Genomic DNA, 20,882 nt, shown 5'->3' on the forward strand with positions numbered 1-20,882 from the left:
TCCCTTGGCGTTTTGCGTTCCACCGTGCGTTCCATCTCGTTTTGGACCGCATCGGCCACCGTAGCGTAGGTGGTCTCCTTGACAACCGGTAACAAACCCAATCCACACACGTAACGTCTCACATTCTAATCCCACGATTGAAATAAAAGAAATAAATAAATAAACAAACCACCTAAAATAAAACATTCAGTACTTGCTCACCATTTATTTCCCTTCTGACATTATCAGCTTACCTTGCAATAACAAAACATTGCCGTCCCGCACATATAATGTTTTTATCACCCGATAATGTTTTTATCACCCGATATATATATTTTTTCACACATCTTTTATTTCATGAATAAACTGAGAGTTCCCTACAGTGACAACACACCTTTTACCTTTCCTATTGTTCTTAATGTGTTTTACTGTGTAATTACTATGAAATGTCATTAGAATTGATTGCACCTTTTGAACTTTGACCTTCTTGAATTTTTGGCGGTTTTTTTGCCCAGTCTGAATGGGCTCCAATCAGATGACCCCTTCTGTGTGTATATATACGTGTCCCCTTTTCTTCTGTATTCCACATGCCTGACGAAAACGCCAGTTCGGCGTTGAAACGCGTTGCATAGCAATAAATACCAATATTTTACTATCACCCGACTTCTGGATTCATCCTGTCTTCACCACACAGCGGCGCCAATATAGATCCATTTTTTCCTCCGTACAATCAGTATACCCAAGCGGTCACCTCGGTAACCGGCCCGGATCTGGCAGCAGCTACCTTGTGGAACCCATCAAATTCAACTCTCATAACCATACGGTGAGCATTTATTATCCTCCTTTTGTCTCACATCCACCTTCTTTGATCCACACCAAGTGGCGCCGTGGTTTCTTGCCTTTTTATCTACTTCAGATCGGAATTCATCCGCTTTGCCAAGCCGATACTCCGATACCGGGAGCATCCCACCACCAATTCCTGGTGCTGTCCACCGGAGTTCCTTGGTTGGAAAGTCGTCTCCTGCACTGGCAGCCGCTACTTTGGATCTACCACATCTCTAATTTACCCCTTGGAACACCATACAAGCGTTTGGGACCTACAAACCACGATGCTGGATTTTACCAACGAAAGGAACTTACTTCGCAAACGGCTCATCCGTGAAACCATTGGGATTGACACCCTGCCAGGACACTCTCACATAGTGAGTAACAATTCATCACTTGAAGAAACTCAAAGGATGACTGACTTATACCTATCGTTTGAAGACCTCTTAAAAAAGGAGGCCCTGCAGAACATCGATTGTCAGTTTTTATCATTGTATATTTCTGGTAACATCACCCCTAGAGGACTAAGGTTACTTATCACTAACCCTTACCCCACAGACCTCACTTTCAGCACTGACTGGAAATCTTTCATAGATAAATGCCATCTAGGTTTCCTAGAAAGGTTGCACGCTAAACGCACCATGCTTAGTAATGCCCTCCTTTCTGATATCCTTACGATCAAGGAGCAACTATCACAATTCAGTGATCATTGTGATTTCTCCAAGTTAGAGGAATCCACCAGCAGGAGACTCATCACTTATGAAAGAGATCTCATCTCAAAAAAAGTGAAAAAATTAAAAAGAGATCAGGCTGATTATGCCCTCAATCCTGCAGGTGACTGGAAATCCAGCACCATACCTATCCCTTACAAAGATACCACTGTACCCGACCATACTCATACTCAAAATAGGAACTATTTGGGCAAATCAAATACTGCAACCCCACAGAATAGAGTCATGACCTATAGTAGGTCCTTCAGGAACAACTCCAAATCCAGACCCACCAACCAAACAAACGAAACAGCACCACATAACAAACAAGGAAATCTTTTAGAGACTCCCCAAGTCCCAAAGTCCTTTTGTCACCACACTATTCCAGTCCCCACCCTGAACCCCACCCAATTACCCTCTCACCCTTCCTCACATAGACCTTTCAGCCCTAAGGTACCTATGAATGCCTTTAAATCCTCGGACCTAGCTATACATTTATCTAGACTACCCTCTACTTCTGAACCTATGGAAGTCCCCCCACCCCCCACCGTCCAGTCCCCCCTATCTTTGACCAATGACTCCATAGACAACATAGATGAGGACGACGGCAACAGTCTCTCATCCCTACTCCAACTATCAGTACACAACACCCCCTTTTTCACCAATCCGACCTCACCTGAGGACCTATTCCGCAGCCCACCAGAGGACCATAACACTACCCGGGGATTTACAAACCCCAATTTAGACCTGGCCACATCTGTTCTTGATTTTACATACGCAACAACGTCTTTTTTAGGACTCCCTTCTCAGTTGGTCAGACCGCCACTAACTCCCACCGTAGTGAGCAAAGACGTTCTGATCCCATACATCACAAGTCCCAAAGCCCAAACCATCACTCACTTTTTCCCAAGAATACAGAAAATTTCGACCAAAAGAAAATTAGACATAGACCTAGAGGACGGAGAGGAGGCAGAAAACAGACCAAAACAACATCCATCACTCAACAAAAAGAGGAATCTGGTCCAACAATAAAATTGTTCAACTTATCAGTACACATCCTAAACAGTTCTGAACACAGCCTTTTGAATAGGGGCCTCTCGTTCTGCCCCACGGCACCAATTGACAGCTTTGAACTTTTTATGGACCTCAACAGGTTCGTAAGAAAACTTACACTCACCAGACATTTCGCTATGACCAAATACACCACTAAACCAGGCCCAACAATTGAATTACCCATAGACTCTCCTACACCCTCAGCCATCCCAGTGGAAGTCCACCCCAAATCCAACTTTTACCCGACCCACCACCAGGGCCCAATGATTGAAACATTCTCGTCCCTGGTTAGTAACGAATTTACAACACTAGAACTTCCTTCTCAGTATATTGACAATCTAACTAACCACGAGAGAAGAGCCATGAAAAATCTCCAAAAAAACCAAGAAGTCATTATTCGCCCAGCTGACAAAGGGGGGGGGAATAGTTATCCAGGACCGACACAAGTATTTTGAAGAGACCACAAGAATCCTAAACGACATCACGTTCTACAGAAAACTCACCACCAACCCACTATCCCTTTATACACAAGAATACAAAGACCTTATTGAGTCAGCTGCCAAATCAGGACTGTTAAATAAAAAAGAGAAACGTTTTCTAACTGTCCCATTCCCGAACATGCCCTTCATTTACCACCTTCCTAAAATCCACAAATCATTAATCGATCCGCCCGGACGCCCTATCATCTCGGGAATAGACTCCCTCACAAGCAACCTTTCACACTTCATTGATCTTCATCTCCAACCATTTGTCTTAACCCTACCATCCTACCTCAGAGATTCCACACAACTAATTAGAGATCTAAATGACCTAAATTTTGACCGTTCAACATCCCCAATCAGTTTTTTAACAGCAGACGTTACCACATTGTATAGTAACATTCCTCATAATAAAGGCATTGAAGTAGCCCATTCTTTCCTCTCATCCACCAACACAATCCCCGAATCCCAGTTAGATTTTCTAACCAACTGCATCGATTTCATCCTCAAACACAACATCTTCAGCTTTAACAATAATTTTTACCACCAGATCAAAGGCTGTGCTATGGGCACCCGTTTTGCACCCTCCTACGCCAATCTCTACATGGGATCTTTCGAAAAAATACACATAAACGGTGAACACCCCTATAAAAACAACATATTGCTTTACAAACGGTACATTGACGACCTGTTTATAGTATGGAAAGGCACTGAAGAGGAAGCCGCTCGCTTCATGGGAACCCTAAACAGTAATAACTACGACCTATCATTCACTCACACCTTTTCCCCCACCTCCATAGATTTTCTGGATCTCACCATCAAGTACGACAATGATATCAACAAATTCACGACAAGTACACATTTTAAACTAGTAGACGTCAATAGTTATATCGATTTCAGAAGCGCCCACCACCGCCCCTGGCTCAAAAACATCCCTTTTGGCCAATTTAGGAGAATTAGGAAGAACTGCAGCACAGATACGGATTTCAACAAAGAATGCGCAATCCTAGAAAAAAGATTCAAAGACAAATACTTTCCAATAAATCTTATAAAAGGTGCTAAATCCAAAGCGTCTGAACTCACACAAAATTCCTGTCTAAATCCCCCCACGGTGAAACCCAAGTCTGGCCCTAGTAACTCCAATATCAACTTCATCACCACCTACAATAGAGGCAACAAAATGATCAGAAACATTCTCTCCAAACATTGGCACATCCTAAAAAATGACCCGCACTTAAAAGACACACTATCAGACAAACCTAATATTACATTCAGACGCTCCCTAACCCTCAAAAATATACTTGCTCCAAGCAGAACAAAGAAACATCTGACAACACATACAAACTTTCTTTCTAACCTCAAAGGCTCTTTCAAATGTGGACATTCACGTTGCCTTTGCTGTAACTCCATAAGCCACAAAAAATACAACTACACTTCCACTGTCACCAACGAGACATTCACAATTCAAACACTCCTTAACTGCGGCAGCTCATATGTCATTTACCTCTTAGAATGCCCGTGCCAACTACAGTATATTGGTAGAACCACCAGTGGCGTAACTACCGCGGTAGCAGCAGTAGCGGCTGCTACGGGGCCCGGGGCTTGAGGGGGCCCGTGCCGCCAGCCGACACGCCCACCCAAATGCCCGGTGGCGCCGCTAGCAGCCACTATGGCTGCTACAGCGGTAGCGCCGCTACTGTGGGGCCCGCGACGCCGAGCCTTACACAGGCCCTCTCATGCCTGTAGGTGTCGCTAGCACCGGAGGGGGCCCCAGTGCTAGCGACAGCCGAATACATGTATTAGCACTGAATGGCCGGGCATGTTCCGTGCCTGACCATCCAGTGCCTTACAATGACACTGATTGGCTAGCGGCGCGATGACATCATCGCGCCGCTTCCATGCTTGGAAGGTGCTGATTGGCGGGGCAAGTCATTCTGCCCCGCCAATCAGCGTCATTGGAGGATGCTCGTTCAGCTCCTGCAGACATGCTCAGAAGAGAGCATGTCTGCATCGCCAGTGAACAGCGTGGGAACGGGATCATGTGAGTATGTCAATTTTTTTTTCCCCCCTCATAGAAATGTGAATGGCATTATCTATAGTGGGGGGAGGGGGGGTCGTCTATATGTGCGGCAGTAGCTACAGGGGGGTCTATATGTGGGGCAGTAGCTACAGGGGGGTCTATATGTGGGGGTGTGGGCCATTATATACGGGGGGCTCTATATGTGGGTCATTATATACAGGGGGGTCTATATGTGGGGGTGTGGGCCACTATATACAGGAAGCTCTATATGTGGGCCATTATATACAGGGGGCTCTATATGTGGGCCATTATATACAGGGGGGTCTATATGTGGGCCACTATATACAGGGGGGTCTATATGTGGGGCACTATATACAGGGGTGGGCTATATGTAGAGCACTATCTATAGGGGAGCTATTATTCTAATCAGTATTGTAGTCACTGTATGATCTGCAGCGAGATGATGGTGATAGGATTTTTTTTGTGAAACCGCATCTCCCAGCATATCCTTACCATTGTTCCGGCCATGCTGGGAGCTGTAGTTTTACGCCGTACAAACCTATACGCAGTGGCGTAACTACCGCTATAGCAGCCGTAGCGACTTCTACAGGGCCTGCAGCATGAGGGGGCCCGTGGCACCCGCCGGCACGGCCCCCTCCCATGGCCGCAGGCTCCGCTAGCAGCCGCTATGGCTGCTACAGCGCGACGCCACTGAAGGGGTTGTTCCTACAAAAGACATGCATCCCCTATCCACAGGATAGGGGATACATGTGGGATCGCTGGGACGCCCAGCGATGAGGAGAACGGGGGACCGAAAGTCCCCCCTAAGTTCTCTATGACAAAACCTCGGACTTCCGGGGTCTGTGTCGGCAGCTCCGTAGAAATGAATGGAGCGCCGGTCGCGCTTATGCGCATGCGTGACCAGCGCTCCTTTAATTTTTATTGAACTGCGCAGACGCCGGAAGTCCGAGGTTAGTCATGGAGAACTTAGGGGGGACTTTCGGTCCCCCGTTCTCCTTATCGCTGCCAGCGATCACACATGTATCCCCTATCCTGTGGATAGGGGATGCATGTCTTTTGTAGGACAAACTATAGGCCGTTTTTTTTTTGGGGGGGGGGCTATATGGCGTTATCTACAGAGGGGTTCTGTATGGTGTTATCTACAGAGGGGGCTGTATGGTGTTATCTACAGGGTGGACTGTATGGCGTTATCTACAGGGTGGACTGTATGGCGTCATCTACAGGGGGCTGTGTATGGTGCTATCTATAGGGGGGCGCTGTGTGGTGGAATCTATTGGGAGGCACTATCTACAAGGGGGGGGGTTGTGTGATACCCAGCAGAGGGGGGGGGGGGCCCAGTCAAAAGTTTGCTATGGGGCCCAGTCTTTCCTAGTTACGCCCCTGAGAACCACCCAATGCTTAAGAACCCGAGTCAATAATCACCGTTTCAATATTAACACTGGGTACCTCAAACATAGTGTATCTCGTCATTTTTCTCAGACACACGAATGCAAGGCCAATAAAATTACAGTAACACCCATTGAACACATTCACCCCGACGTCCCAAACAGATTTAACAAATTAAAACAAAGAGAAAATTTCTGGATTTTTAAAATGAACACACTACACCCATTTGGTCTAAATGACATCACAGAGTCATCTTTAGACTAACTCTCAAACATCCCTCAGACATACCTCGGGATACCTTGAATCTCTCCAAAAATACGGTACAGTACAACGATCCAAGTATGTAACTACGAGACCCGGCAGACACAATTTGTTGCCGTATTTCCAACCAACAGCCACCACCACCTCCCCCTCCCCCCCCCCCCCCCCCCATTTTCATGCCCTAAACTGCAATTTTTGCTGTTAGGGCTTCCTCCCCTCGCAGCAACCATAAGAGTCAATATTAATATTAATACAATATATACGGTATGCATTGTCCATCCAGGCAAGAAACCACCCTTTTAAAACATTGCCCCCATGAACACTCTTTTATGCCAACTTCACAACCCCCCCATAACCCTCCATCTGTCCCAAGAGACGTAAACCTTTTCTAATTATTAAAATGAATTATTAAAACAAACATTGAAACAAACTACCGCTACACTGTGTCATTGAAAGCATTAGATTTCTTTACTCACATTGTGTTTCATTATTTACCGATCCCTTCTCGGCAACACATTCTCCTCTCCCGTCCTACTGTTCTTGCTGCATAAGACCGGCTTTCCCTTGGCGTTTTGCGTTCCACCGTGCGTTCCATCTCGTTTTGGACCGCATCGGCCACCGTAGCGTAGGTGGTCTCCTTGACAACCGGTAACAAACCCAATCCACACACGTAACGTCTCACATTCTAATCCCACGATTGAAATAAAAGAAATAAATAAATAAACAAACCACCTAAAATAAAACATTCAGTACTTGCTCACCATTTATTTCCCTTCTGACATTATCAGCTTACCTTGCAATAACAAAACATTGCCGTCCCGCACATATAATGTTTTTATCACCCGATAATGTTTTTATCACCCAATATATATATTTTTTCACACATCTTTTATTTCATGAATAAACTGAGAGTTCCCTACAGTGACAACACACCTTTTACCTTTCCTATTGTTCTTAATGTGTTTTACTGTGTAATTACTATGAAATGTCATTAGAATTGATTGCACCTTTTGAACTTTGACCTTCTTGAATTTTTGGCGGTTTTTTTGCCCAGTCTGAATGGGCTCCAATCAGATGACCCCTTCTGTGTGTATATATACGTGTCCCCTTTTCTTCTGTATTCCACATGCCTGACGAAAACGCCAGTTCGGCGTTGAAACGCGTTGCATAGCAATAAATACCAATATTTTACTATCACCCGACTTCTGGATTCATCCTGTCTTCACCACACAGCGGCGCCAATATAGATCCATTTTTTCCTCCGTACAATCAGTATACCCAAGCGGTCACCTCGGTAACCGGCCCGGATCTGGCAGCAGCTACCTTGTGGAACCCATCAAATTCAACTCTCATAACCATACGGTGAGCATTTATTATCCTCCTTTTGTCTCACATCCACCTTCTTTGATCCACACCAAGTGGCGCCGTGGTTTCTTGCCTTTTTATCTACTTCAGATCGGAATTCATCCGCTTTGCCAAGCCGATACTCCGATACCGGGAGCATCCCACCACCAATTCCTGGTGCTGTCCACCGGAGTTCCTTGGTTGGAAAGTCGTCTCCTGCACTGGCAGCCGCTACTTTGGATCTACCACATCTCTAATTTACCCCTTGGAACACCATACAAGCGTTTGGGACCTACAAACCACGATGCTGGATTTTACCAGCGAAAGGAACTTACTTCGCGAACGGCTCATCCGTGAAACCATTGGGATTGACACCCTGCCAGGACACTCTCACATAGTGAGTAACAATTCATCACTTGAAGAAACTCAAAGGATGACTGACTTATACCTATCGTTGGAAGACCTCTTAAAAAAGGAGGCCCTGCAGAACATCGATTGTCAGTTTTTATCATTGTATATTTCTGGTAACATCACCCCTAGAGGACTAAGGTTACTTATCACTAACCCTTACCCCACAGACCTCACTTTCAGCACTGACTGGAAATCTTTCATAGATAAATGCCATCTAGGTTTCCTAGAAAGGTTGCACGCTAAACGCACCATGCTTAGTAATGCCCTCCTTTCTGATATCCTTACGATCAAGGAGCAACTATCACAATTCAGTGATCATTGTGATTTCTCCAAGTTAGAGGAATCCACCAGCAGGAGACTCATCACTTATGAAAGAGATCTCATCTCAAAAAAAGTGAAAAAATTAAAAAGAGATCAGGCTGATTATGCCCTCAATCCTGCACGTGACTGGAAATCCAGCACCATACCTATCCCTTACAAAGATACCACTGTACCCGACCATACTCATACTCAAAATAGGAACTATTTGGGCAAATCAAATACTGCAACCCCACAGAATAGAGTCATGACCTATAGTAGGTCCTTCAGGAACAACTCCAAATCCAGACCCACCAACCAAACAAACGAAACAGCACCACATAACAAACAAGGAAATCTTTTAGAGACTCCCCAAGTCCCAAAGTCCTTTTGTCACCACACTATTCCAGTCCCCACCCTGAACCCCACCCAATTACCCTCTCACCCTTCCTCACATAGACCTTTCAGCCCTAAGGTACCTATGAATGCCTTTAAATCCTCGGACCTAGCTATACATTTATCTAGACTACCCTCTACTTCTGAACCTATGGAAGTCCCCCCACCCCCCACCGTCCAGTCCCCCCTATCTTTGACCAATGACTCCATAGACAACATAGATGAGGACGACGGCAACAGTCTCTCATCCCTACTCCAACTATCAGTACACAACACCCCCTTTTTCACCAATCCGACCTCACCTGAGGACCTATTCCGCATCCCACCAGAGGACCATAACACTACCCGGGGATTTACAAACCCCAATTTAGACCTGGCCACATCTGTTCTTGATTTTACATACGCAACAACGTCTTTTTTAGGACTCCCTTCTCAGTTGGTCAGACCGCCACTAACTCCCACCGTAGTGAGCAAAGACGTTCTGATCCCATACATCACAAGTCCCAAAGCCCAAACCATCACTCACTTTTTCCCAAGAATACAGAAAATTTCGACCAAAAGAAAATTAGACATAGACCTAGAGGACGGAGAGGAGGCAGAAAACAGACCAAAACAACATCCATCACTCAACAAAAAGAGGAATCTGGTCCAACAATAAAATTGTTCAACTTATCAGTACACATCCTAAACAGTTCTGAACACAGCCTTTTGAATAGGGGCCTCTCGTTCTGCCCCACGGCACCAATTGACAGCTTTGAACTTTTTATGGACCTCAACAGGTTCGTAAGAAAACTTACACTCACCAGACATTTCGCTATGACCAAATACACCACTAAACCAGGCCCAACAATTGAATTACCCATAGACTCTCCTACACCCTCAGCCATCCCAGTGGAAGTCCACCCCAAATCCAACTTTTACCCGACCCACCACCAGGGCCCAATGATTGAAACATTCTCGTCCCTGGTTAGTAACGAATTTAGAACACTAGAACTTCCATCTCAGTATATTGACAATCTAACTAACCACGAGAGAAGAGCCATGAAAAATCTCCAAAAAAACCAAGAAGTCATTATTCGCCCAGCTGACAAAGGGGGGGGAATAGTTATCCAGGACCGACACAAGTATTTTGAAGAGACCACAAGAATCCTAAACGACATCACGTTCTACAGAAAACTCACCACCAACCCACTATCCCTTTATACACAAGAATACAAAGACCTTATTGAGTCAGCTGCCAAATCAGGACTGTTAAATAAAAAAGAGAAACGTTTTCTAACTGTCCCATTCCCGAACATGCCCTTCATTTACCACCTTCCTAAAATCCACAAATCATTAATCGATCCGCCCGGACGCCCTATCATCTCGGGAATAGACTCCCTCACAAGCAACCTTTCACACTTCATTGATCTTCATCTCCAACCATTTGTCTTAACCCTACCATCCTACCTCAGAGATTCCACACAACTAATTAGAGATCTAAATGACCTAAATTTTGACCGTTCAACATCCCCAATCAGTTTTTTAACAGCAGACGTTACCACATTGTATAGTAACATTCCTCATAATAAAGGCATTGAAGTAGCCCATTCTTTCCTCTCATCCACCAACACAATCCCCGAATCCCAGTTAGATTTTCTAACCAACTGCATCGATTTCATCCTCAAACACAACATCTTCAGCTTTAACAATAATTTTTACCACCAGATCAAAGGCTGTGCTATGGGCACCCGTTTTGCACCCTCCTACGCCAATCTCTACATGGGATCTTTCGAAAAAATACACATAAACGGTGAACACCCCTATAAAAACAACATATTGCTTTACAAACGGTACATTGACGACCTGTTTATAGTATGGAAAGGCACTGAAGAGGAAGCCGCTCGCTTCATGGGAACCCTAAACAGTAATAACTACGACCTATCATTCACTCACACCTTTTCCCCCACCTCCATAGATTTTCTGGATCTCACCATCAAGTACGACAATGATATCAACAAATTCACGACAAGTACACATTTTAAACTAGTAGACGTCAATAGTTATATCGATTTCAGAAGCGCCCACCACCGCCCCTGGCTCAAAAACATCCCTTTTGGCCAATTTAGGAGAATTAGGAAGAACTGCAGCACAGATACGGATTTCAACAAAGAATGCGCAATCCTAGAAAAAAGATTCAAAGACAAATACTTTCCAATAAATCTTATAAAAGGTGCTAAATCCAAAGCGTCTGAACTCACACAAAATTCCTGTCTAAATCCCCCCACGGTGAAACCCAAGTCTGGCCCTAGTAACTCCAATATCAACTTCATCACCACCTACAATAGAGGCAACAAAATGATCAGAAACATTCTCTCCAAACATTGGCACATCCTAAAAAATGACCCGCACTTAAAAGACACACTATCAGACAAACCTAATATTACATTCAGACGCTCCCTAACCCTCAAAAATATACTTGCTCCAAGCAGAACAAAGAAACATCTGACAACACATACAAACTTTCTTTCTAACCTCAAAGGCTCTTTCAAATGTGGACATTCACGTTGCCTTTGCTGTAACTCCATAAGCCACAAAAAATACAACTACACTTCCACTGTCACCAACGAGACATTCACAATTCAAACACTCCTTAACTGCGGCAGCTCATATGTCATTTACCTCTTAGAATGCCCGTGCCAACTACAGTATATTGGTAGAACCACCCAATGCTTAAGAACCCGAGTCAATAATCACCGTTTCAATATTAACACTGGGTACCTCAAACATAGTGTATCTCGTCATTTTTCTCAGACACACGAATGCAAGGCCAATAAAATTACAGTAACACCCATTGAACACATTCACCCCGACGTCCCAAACAGATTTAACAAATTAAAACAAAGAGAAAATTTCTGGATTTTTAAAATGAACACACTACACCCATTTGGTCTAAATGACATCACAGAGTCATCTTTAGACTAACTCTCAAACATCCCTCAGACATACCTCGGGATACCTTGAATCTCTCCAAAAATACGGTACAGTACAACGATCCAAGTATGTAACTACGAGACCCGGCAGACACAATTTGTTGCCGTATTTCCAACCAACAGCCACCACCACCTCCCCCTCCCCCCCCCCCCCCCCATTTTCATGCCCTAAACTGCAATTTTTGCTGTTAGGGCTTCCTCCCCTCGCAGCAACCATAAGAGTCAATATTAATATTAATACAATATATACGGTATGCATTGTCCATCCAGGCAAGAAACCACCCTTTTAAAACATTGCCCCCATGAACACTCTTTTATGCCAACTTCACAACCCCCCCATAACCCTCCATCTGTCCCAAGAGACGTAAACCTTTTCTAATTATTAAAATTAATTATTAAAACAAACATTGAAACAAACTACCGCTACACTGTGTCATTGAAAGCATTAGATTTCTTTACTCACATTGTGTTTCATTATTTACCGATCCCTTCTCGGCAACACATTCTCCTCTCCCGTCCTACTGTTCTTGCTGCATAAGACCGGCTTTCCCTTGGCGTTTTGCGTTCCACCGTGCGTTCCATCTCGTTTTGGACCGCATCGGCCACCGTAGCGTAGGTGGTCTCCTTGACAACCGGTAACAAACCCAATCCACACACGTAACGTCTCACATTCTAATCCCACGATTGAAATAAAAGAAATAAATAAATAAACAAACCACCTAAAATAAAACATTCAGTACTTGCTCACCATTTATTTCCCTTCTGACATTATCAGCTTACCTTGCAATAACAAAACATTGCCGTCCCGCACATATAATGTTTTTATCACCCGATAATGTTTTTATCACCCGATATATATATTTTTTCACACATCTTTTATTTCATGAATAAACTGAGAGTTCCCTACAGTGACAACACACCTTTTACCTTTCCTATTGTTCTTAATGTGTTTTACTGTGTAATTACTATGAAATGTCATTAGAATTGATTGCACCTTTTGAACTTTGACCTTCTTGAATTTTTGGCGGTTTTTTTGCCCAGTCTGAATGGGCTCCAATCAGATGACCCCTTCTGTGTGTATATATACGTGTCCCCTTTTCTTCTGTATTCCACATGCCTGACGAAAACGCCAGTTCGGCGTTGAAACGCGTTGCATAGCAATAAATACCAATATTTTACTATCACCCGACTTCTGGATTCATCCTGTCTTCACCACACAGCGGCGCCAATATAGATCCATTTTTTCCTCCGTACAATCAGTATACCCAAGCGGTCACCTCGGTAACCGGCCCGGATCTGGCAGCAGCTACCTTGTGGAACCCATCAAATTCAACTCTCATAACCATACGGTGAGCATTTATTATCCTCCTTTTGTCTCACATCCACCTTCTTTGATCCACACCAAGTGGCGCCGTGGTTTCTTGCCTTTTTATCTATTTCCACTTTAGGGACACTGCAGGGGCAAGAAAGCACTTCAAAGTCCACTGAAGTCAATGGACTGTTTGTGTTATACTTGGATGATCCAGGTGCTCCACAGTTGCTCTTTGTAGACTCTCTCTGCTCTGGCTAATATAGAGGGACACACAGTGAGAAATAACTTTCTATTAAATCCATATGCCTGATAGGAGTATAAACCAGATATCCCCCTTAATACCTTTAAAGGGTAACTAAACGTTCAACAAACTTCTGACATGTTATAGTGACATGTCAGAAGTTTTGATTGGTGGGGGTCCAAGCACTGAGACCCTCACCAATCGCTAAAACGAAGCAGTAGAAGCGCTGAGCCGCTTTGTTTCTGTTCGACTTTTTCCGGAAATCGATGAAGCGGTGTACAGGCTCAATAGAAAGTCTATGGGCTACACCACTACATCGGCTTTCCGGAAAAGTCGAACAGAAACTAAACGGCTCAGCGCTCACATGAGTACTTCTGCCACTTCGTTTTAGCGAATGAAGGGGGTCTCAGTACTCGGACCCCCACCAATCAAAACTTCACTATGGCATGTCAGAAGTTTGTTGAACGTTTAGTTACCCTTTAATATTGGACTGAAAGGGGTTATTCAGGTTATAAAGATGATGGCTTATCCTTAGGATAGGCCATCATTAGTACATTGGTGTGGGCCCGACTGTCGTACGAGTGCTGCAGCCTCTTCATTGTTTACATGGTTCTCCTCTCCATTCGTACTTGGACGCACCGTGAACATGTATAACGCACACCAATCGGAGTAGATTTAACCCCTTAATGACCGCCGATAAGCCTTTTTACGGCGGTCATTAGTGGGCTTTATTCTAGGGCGCCGCCATTCTACGTCGCTGCTGTAGAATAAAGTAAACAGAGCAGGGAGCCGTGAAATCTCCCTGCTCTCAGCTGCCAGAGGCAGCTGAGGGCTGGGGGCATCCCTGCTCTGCCGGGTGAGATCGATATTAGTATCGATCTCACCCGTTTAACCCTTCAGATGCGGTGCACAATAGCGAGCACCGCATCTGAATGGTTTTGGAGAGAGGGAGGGAGCTCCCTCTCATCTCACTGACACCCGGCGATAAAATCGCTGAGTGTCTGTGTCTTCTATGGCAGCCGGGGGTCTAATAAAGACCCCCAGGTCGGCCTGGAGCGAATGCCTGCTATATCATGCCGCAGGCATGACCTAGCAGATGCCTGTCCGTTTTAAACGGACAGGCAGTAATACACTGCAATACAAAAGTATTGCAGTGTATTATAATAGCGATCGGAGGATAGTGAAGTCCCCTAGTGGGACTAGTAAAAAAGTAAAAAAGTTTAATAAAGTTAATTTAAAAAAAAAGTGAAACCCAAAAAATGAAAAACCCACTTTTTCCCCTTACAAAATGCTTTACTATTAAAAAAAACTACAATAAAGCAAAAAAGTTACACATATTTGGTATCGCCGCGTCCGTAACGACCCCGACTATAAAGCTGTTACATTATTTAACCCGCACTGTGAACGCCGTAAAAAATAAAATAAAAAACAATGGAAAAATTGCTGTTTTCTGTTAATCCTGACTTAAAAAAAATGTGATAAAAAGTGATCAAAAAGTCGCATCTACTCTCAAATGGTACCAATAAAAACTGCAAGTCGTCCCGCAAAAAACAAGACCTTATACAGCTATGCCGACGCAAAAATAAAAAAGTTACAGCTCTTCGAATGTGACAATGGAAAAATGTAAAAAATGGCTTGGACATTAGGGCCCAGAATGCAAGCAGGGGGAAGGGGTTAAAAAAGAAAATGTTATTTTTTTGCCAGTGTGCAACATTTCAGTCTTTACTCAGACTTTCATCAGGCACTGAAAAAGTAACAAAATACAATACATGTACATATTAAAGTATAATATTGAAGAAGGATTATTAACAAAACTCAGCTTTTTTTAAGCTTGGTTAAAACATGGAACATCACACGTTTATTATGAAACATACACTGACATACATAACATATAGATGTCAGAAAGGCATCGGTTATAGATTCCTGTGCTCTGTAGCTAGAGTTGGGTCATGGCATACTCTATCTTGTAGTGCAATTGTCCACTACTGTTCGTGCCGTACCCTGTCTAATATCAAGTCTGCATTCAGACCAAATATCCCTACTCAGATCCAGAACTATCCCTAAAATGCCTCGAGGTTAGAGGAGTAAAATACAAAACTCCTACTCCTACGCGTTTCACCCTATTTCAGGTTTGTCAAGGAGACATCAGGAGTTTGTGTCATCTAACTCATTGGTCTTTGGCAATGGCAGCGAGCGCTTCATTTTCTCGTCTTTTTATGTGTCAGTGACACCCTCCTCATCCGGCTCAGCAGTCCGAACGCCAATCAGTAGAGAAGTTCAGTTACGTCATACCCCTCCGTGATTCACAATGCTTCATTGGGCCGATTATCGTCATCAATGGGGTGTTTATGCATCTGCCTCCATCGATCAATGTGCCTAGTCTAGACAGCAGTTCTCAGATATTAATGTTTTGAAAGAAGGTTTCTCCTCTTTCATAAAGCAACCACATCCAGGATTTTTCAGATATTTCACTGCTTTTGTATAAGTTTGTTAATTAGTTTATTTGCGTTTATTGTGTCAAGCAGCTATAAATTAGGGACAGGGGTGTATGAGGATTTATCGCCCCCATCATGCCTCTTACGTACAGGCTATTTCTTCAGTATGCTCAGATATAGTCCGGGGCGTAGCTAAAGGCTCATGGGCCCCGATGCAAAAGTTCTTATTGGGTCCGCCCACCCCCGCAAACTTCTCATGGCCGAAGGTCCGCAGCTTTCAGCTGCATCGCTGGGTCTCCTAAGTGACCCTACATTGCAGCACTAGCAGCCAGGGGCGTCACTAAGGCTGGGTTCACACACACTATTTACGGACGTAATTCGGGCGTTTTAGCCCCGAATTACGTCCGAAAATGTGGCTCAAAAGCGTCGCCAAACATCTGCCCATTCATTAGAATGGGTCTTACGATGTTCTGTGCCGATGGTCATTTTTTTTTACGTGCCGCTGTCAAAAGGCGGCGCGTAAAAAAGACGCCCGCGTCAAAGAAGTGCCTGTCACTTCTTCAGATGTAAATGGAGCCGTTTTCCATGGACTCCATGGAAAAACAGCTCCAATTACGTCCGTAATGGACGCAGCGAAAGACGCCTGCACATGCCATTACGGCTGAAATTACGGTGCTGTTTTCTCCTGAAAACAGCACCGTAATTTCAGCCGTAACGGACGCTGCCGTGTGAACATACCCTCAGGGCTCAAAATGTCAGGGGAAATAGCCCCAATACATATGTGTCCGCCCAAAAAAAATGTGTGTATAGGAGACAGCATAGCATATCTATAGTACTACGACCCTATAAACTATGGATAGGACAGTATCACACATGATAGGATTAGATACAGTGGTTCAGCAGACAGTATCACACATGATAGGAATAGAGATAGGGCCAGGCAGACAGTATCACACATGATGGGATTAGATACAGTGGCCCAGCAGACAGTATCACACATGATAGGATTAGATACAATGACTCAGCAGACAGTATCACACATGCTAGGATTAGATACAGCAGCTCAGCAGACAGTATTACACATGATAGGATTAGATACAGTGGCTCAGCAGACAGTATCACACATGATTTGGATTAAATATAGGGCCCAGCAGACAGTATCACACATGATCGGATTAGATACAGTGGCTCAGCAGCCAGTATCACACATGATAGGATTAGATACAGGACTCAGCTCGCTGACATTGCGGCTCCAGCGCTGGACCCAGGAAAGGTAAGAATAATTTTGCTTCTTTATGTGTTACTGATTAGACAGGTTATTTACAGGTTCGGTTGTTGGACTTCTGATACGAGGACTTCAATGACGGCGTTTTTTTATTCTCAATAAAATGGTTAATGAGGGTTGTGTTTTTTTATTTCAATAAAATATTTTTTCTAAGTGCTTGTATCCTTTTAAATTTATTATCACCGCCTTAGTAATGGACGCTGGCTGATTGACAACCTCCATTACTAAGGCGGGGCTTAATGTTAGCCGCTGCAAAGGCCAACACTAACCCTCATTATTACCCCGGTACCCACCGCCACCAGGGGTGTCGGGAAGAGCCGGGTACGAACCAGTACCCGTCCATCTGTAGTGACGGGCAGGCACCGGGGTGGCCGCACGCTGTCAGTATTAGGCTGGGGAAGGCCAAAAACAGTGGCCCTTCCCACCCTGGTAATGCTGCCTGCTGCTGCTGTGTTGTATCAGGCTGTATATGAAAATTGGGGGGGGACCCAACATCGTTCTTTCCAATTATTTTTTTAAAATAACGTGGGGTCCCCCCCATTTTTCATGACCAGCCAGATACAATAAAGCAGCAGCAGCCTAGCATTACCAGGGTGGGAAGGGCCACTGTTTTTGGCCTTTCCCCTCCTGATAATACCAGCTTGCGGCCACCCCAGTACCCTACCATCACTACAGATGGTCAAGAACTGGATGGTACCCGGCTCTTCCCAGCACCCCTGGTGGCGGTGGGTGCCGGGGTAATAAAGGGGGTTAGTGTTAGCCTCTGCACCGGCTAACACTAAGCCCCGCCTTAGCAATGGATGCTGTCAATCAGCCGGCGGCCATTACTAAGACGGTAGTAATATAGTTTAAAAAAAAACACAAAGACATAGAAAAAATATTTTATTGAAATAAATAAAAAAAACACACAACCTTCATTAACCATTTTATTGATAATAAAAAAAAAGCCGTCATTGAAGTAGTCCTGGAATCCGACGTAGTCCAACGACCGAACCTGTAAAAAAACGATTAGTTACACATGTGTTAGGCTTAGATACATGGCCCATGTGTGATACGGTCTGTGGGATCCTGTATCTAAGCCTACCACAAGGTAGGCTTAGATACAGGGTCCAGCAGACAGTAATCTTATACAGTATAAGATTACTGTGTGCTGGGGCCCTGTATCTAAACCTACAGTGTGGTAGGCTTATATACAGGGCCCATCAGACAGGATCACACATGGGCCATGTATCTAAGCCTACCATGTGATTGGCTTAGATACAGGGCCCAGCAGACAGGATCACACATGGGCCATGTATCTAAGCCTACCATGTGATTGGCTTAGATACAGGGCCCAGCAGACAGTATGAGACAATCTGTGATCCTGTCTAATGGGCCCTCTAAGCCTGCTACAACATAGGCTTAAAGGGGTTGTGCAGTCCCTAAACATTGATGGCCTATCCTCAGGATAGGCCATCAATAGCTGATGTGTCGGGGTCCGTCTCCCGGGACCCGCCAATCAGCTGTTGTGAAGGGGCCGTAGCACTCGCACGAGAGCTGCTTCCCCTTCATGTCACTGCTCGCTCACACTGTGAATCGCCGACACCGATTCACAGTGTGACCGGAATGAAGGGGAGCAGCTCTCGTACGAATGCTGCGGCCCCTTCAAAACAGCTGATTGGCGGGTCCCGGGAGTCGGACCCCGCCAGTCAGGGCTACTAATCTTATCTTCCTCTTCAGCCGCGGCGGAAGTTCTGTCCTCTTGATGTTGTGCGCGGCGCATAGCGCTGTGACGTCATGCGCTGCGCACAGCGCTTGATGTCAGGACCTCCGCTGCCGTCTGGAGCCAGGAAGGTAAGTACAGTCTGTTACTATAGTAACAGGGGCCCGCGGCCCGAGTTACTATAGTAACTTTTTATTGATGTGGTGCGGGGGGCTGTGGGCCGCTGCGACCCCTATAGCTACGCCAGTGGATATAGTTAGAATGGGCCTCATAGGTTTCACAATTCTGCATCTAATACATAGAGAAGTGTCCAGTTATATAGCCCATATGATGACTAAACCTGTCATCCGTTCTGTAGCATGATAGAGGATGAATTTTCCCATATCTTTTTCAACCACGTCAATTCGTGATCATACATATTCATATCACAGATTTGATTAGCCTCTCAGTACAGTTATTATAATAGTGCTTATATCCAAAGTATGACCACCAGTCATAATCTGTCATACCTAGTCATTTGGTAGCTTTTACGTCTATGGCTGCGGCCCGTCGTTCTGGTCACCCTCAGACGGTCGCGGCCATGGACACGTGAGTTCTCTGCGGCGTCTCCCTCCTGTGAGACGCCGGCACTCACTTCCTGGATCTGAGACTGTCTCCCGCGGGGCGCGCGCGCCCGCACATGCACGGCCTTAAAGGGCCAGTGCGCGCACAATTGCAGGAAATCTGCAATCAGTCCAGAATGCTGCTGGACTATAAAAAGGGCTCTGCCCTCTTGATCATTGACTGAGCTTTGTTGTGTACCTAAAGTTTGTCTTGCAAATGGTCTCCTAGTGTTTTCCAGTTCCCAGTGTTACCCGTTCCTGCTCCCTGTACCCTGTGCTACCGTGCCTCTGTGCCGTCTAGAGTTGAAGTCAAGTTGTGTATTTTCCTCTGCATCTACTGTGTCACACCCCGCTAGGTGTCCGTCTACTGCCGGAGCCTTATCTTCAGCCTGAATCGCAGCTACTGTCTACATTACCTCAGGTACCCTTTCTGGACTACAGACTTTGTAATATAGCTGTTAGGCCAGTTGTTATCCCGCTACGTGGTATGGCCCAGTGAGTCCACACCCCGCACAGTGACAGTAGCTCTACAGGAAACATGCAAAGTTCACATTATCGTTTATGTCTTCTTGGGCTACTGACCTCATTTTATATATCCATCTCGACTCCGTCTGCAGTAACAGTTTGTCCCATTCACCCCCTCTCGGGCTGGGTTCAATCTGTTGAATGCCCTGGAATTTGATGGCTTTGGGGTCTTCCCCATGTATCTGCCATATGTGTCTTGATATCGTGGTGTCTCTTTTATTTAAGATGTCATTGTAGGGATCTCTGATTCATCTTCTAAATTCTCTCTTGGTCTTCTTATGTAGTCCTTGGGGCATGTACACTTCGCTAGATATATCTCCCCCTAGACTTACAATTAATAAAGTGTCTATTTAGATATTCTTTACCTGTCCTCGCACTAGTGAACGTTTTAGAGACTTGAATCGAGTCATATGTAAGACAACTCCCACGTCTAAAAGTCCCCAGAGGCTTCCTGTTTAACCAGCATGTTTCAGGGGATTCATCAACAAAATGACTATGTACTAATTTGTCCTTCAGGCTTTTGTTTCATCTGAATGTGATCTGTGGTCTATTGCTTAAAGTTTGTCTGAGGTTTTTGTCATCCATTAAAATTCTTCAGTGCTTGTTAATTATATCCCTTACTTCCA

The sequence above is a fragment of the Rhinoderma darwinii genome, chromosome 1, assembly GCF_050947455.1.
Source record: "Rhinoderma darwinii isolate aRhiDar2 chromosome 1, aRhiDar2.hap1, whole genome shotgun sequence".
Taxonomy (NCBI): Eukaryota; Metazoa; Chordata; class Amphibia; order Anura; family Rhinodermatidae; genus Rhinoderma; species Rhinoderma darwinii.